We start from the raw sequence: 3099 nt of genomic DNA, 5'->3' as shown, positions 1-3099 counted from the left end.
TGTGAATGTTTATTTTTCTAAAACGTGTGTGTATGTACATGTGTGTGGTGTGTGTGTACTGAGCAAGTAATATGAGAACAATTATTATAAATTATGTCCTCGTATCTTGATGATTACCACATAAGCTTTGTTATCATCCGTCATCTCATATAGATACAAAAAAAAGTGAGAAGAAAAAAGAACAAGAAGGGAAAATGTGTGTGTTTTTCTTGTGCTGAGTACTTGGAGGATCTACTCTCTCAGTGACATCAAATACACCACACAGCCATGTTAACCAGTCAGCATGTTATCATCACATCCCCAGTGTCACATATCCTGTAACCGGAAGTTTGTGCATTTTGATCATCATCAATTCTCCCACTGCCCAACCTGCATTTATGGTCATGACGAATACAATCCCTTTTTGTACGCCATTTTTTAGATTCCACAGATAAGCTAGATCATACAGTATGTCTTTCTCTGTGTGACTTACTTAGTTTATCATTATGCCCTCAAGGTCCATTTTTGATCTTGCAAATGGCAGGATTTCCCTCCTTATATGGCTGAATAGTATTCCATCATATATGCTTGATTCATTCACCTGTTGCTGGATACTTAGGTTGTTTTCATGTCTTGGCTGTGGTACAAAATGCTTCAGTAAACATGGGAGCACAGATAACTCTGCGACACAGTGATTTTGTTTCCTTTAGCTAAATACCCAGAGGTGGGATTGCTGGATAATATGGTAGTTCTATTGTTAATTTTTTCAGGAACCTCCATCCTGTTTTCCGTAGTGGCTGCACCAATTCAATTACCACCAATAGTGCACACGGGTTCCCCTTTCTGCACATCTGCACCACCATTTATTGTATCTGTTTTGTTGTCATTAGTAGAGATTTTTAACTTTTTTATGGTTGTGCTGTTTTGTTTCTGGTGGTCAGTTTTAGAGGTTCTTTTACAATCTAGATATTATCATACTATCAGATACATAATTTGCAAATATTTTCTACCATTCCACAGGCTCCTTTTCATGATGTTGATTGTGTCTTTTTAATGCACATACAGTTTTGAGTTTCATCTCTCCTGATTTGTCTGCTTTTGTTCTAGTGGCCTATGTTTTCATATCCTATTGAATAAACTATTGCCAATTCCATTGTCATGAAGGTTTCCTTTATGTTTTCTCTAGGGATTTCATACTTTTCCACCTTACATTTACGCCCTTAAACCATTTTGAGATAAGTTTTGTATATGGTCTATGATAGGGTCAGTTATATTGTTTTGCAGGAGGATGTCCAGGATCCCAGCACCATTTCCTGATGACACTGCTCTTTTTCCATCAGCTGATCAATCAATGCAGGAAAATAAAATGACAAAATTCAACATAGTTTCTGATTTACAAAAACCATGCAACACACTGGGAATAGAAGTAAACTGTTTCATATAATAAAGTCCCTATATGACAAGTGCACATGTAACTTCATTCTCAATAGTGAACAGTGGCGGTCATACCCAAAAAATTTCACCACACCAAAAAAAAAATGAAATGAAGGCATCCAAATTGTAAAGGAATGTGTAAAATTAGCATTGTGACATATGACATGATCTTATATGTGGAATATTTTACCCCATCAATTTAATGGAGTTTTCTGTTAGCTGAAGAGTTTAATGTGTGTGTGGATTTGTTTTGCATTGTGTATAAGTTTGCTCATTTCTTGGACAGTGCAGTAATTAAAATGCAGACCTGAGTGAACAGTTTGTGCGTGGGTCAGTATGTGCGTGTGAGTCCATTTGTGTGTGTGAGGGGGAGCAATTGCAGGGTAATAACAGTTTCATTTGTATCTACCATCAGTCCAACTTGTGATATCAAATAGTTTTATTTAAGAAACTCACCTTGTTACATGTATTTACCTCACTTTAATGAAAGCAATTTATTCACAGTAATTCCTTCTTTATGATAAACTGAATGTGTAACCAAATGTAGGCCCATATACTCTTTCCAGGATTCTGATCTGTGAATTGACCCAAGAATGAAGGTAGCTGCTTAGTTGTCACCAGGTCATTCTGTGGGAGGCAGTGAATTAAGTCCATGGCTTATCAGGTATGACCTTGAGTGACCCTTTCAGCCCCTTTGCAGCTTCCTCCAGGCTCTTCCTGACTCTGAGAGCACTGAGCATGCTCAGTATTCTCATAGCTCTGTCACTCAGGCATGTTTTCTGCTCTTGGCCCCAGAACCTGAAGCAATAGACCCCACACAAACCACACTTTTTTAACCACGACAGAACTGGGGGTTCAGAGCAACACTACAGGATAGGGAGTGACCTTAGTTATGAAAACCATGGAGCTCAGAATGGCCAGCAGGAGGAGGATATGGAGCCCTGGTGTCCTAGAAATGTCCTGGGTCACGGGTGAGAAGGGGAAGGCCAACGTGAGGTCACTGTGCCCACAGTGGTGACTGTGCCCATGACGAGGTCCGTGTCGGGACGACCCTGTGAGAATGCACACCAGTGGGAATACTCCCATGAGCAGACACTTGTTCTTGTCCAGAAGTAGCTTCACCTTTCTCCTGCTTCCTCCACAGGGGCTCTGGCCCAGGTGACCCTGCAGGAGTCTGGTCCTGGGCTGTTGAGACTCAGCCAGACCCTTACACTGACCTGCTCCTTCTCGGGGTTCTCACTCAGCACTACTAATATGGGTGTTGGCTGGGTCCGTCAGCCGCCTGGGAAGCCCCTGGAGTGGCTCACACACATTTGGTGGGATGATGAGAAGTATTACAGCCCATCTCTGAAGAGCCGGCTCACGATCTCCAAGGACACTTCCAAAAACCAGGTGGTCCTAACAATGACCAGCATGGACCCTGCAGACACAGCCACGTATTACTGTGCACGGAGGCCACAGTGACACAGCCCAGGGGGCTCCTGTACAAGAACCCAGGCTGGTCCTCAGCTGGGCCCCCATGTCTGCAGCACAGGAATGTGTGGCAGATGGCATTTCCTGCCAGGCTCTGGGGTTCCTCCCCACCCACAGCCTCAGAGCCCCGTCTTCCTTTCTCTCCTCTCCTTAGGAGACCCATGTCCCTGTTAGTGCCGCATAGAGGTGAGAGGCTGAATTCTGTCTCATCAG

Source organism: Hipposideros armiger, unplaced genomic scaffold (assembly GCF_001890085.2).
Source record: "Hipposideros armiger isolate ML-2016 unplaced genomic scaffold, ASM189008v1 scaffold_1904, whole genome shotgun sequence".
Lineage (NCBI taxonomy): Eukaryota > Metazoa > Chordata > Mammalia > Chiroptera > Hipposideridae > Hipposideros > Hipposideros armiger.
The sequence above is the reverse complement of the archived record's forward strand: the minus strand, read 5'-3'. Positions refer to the sequence as shown.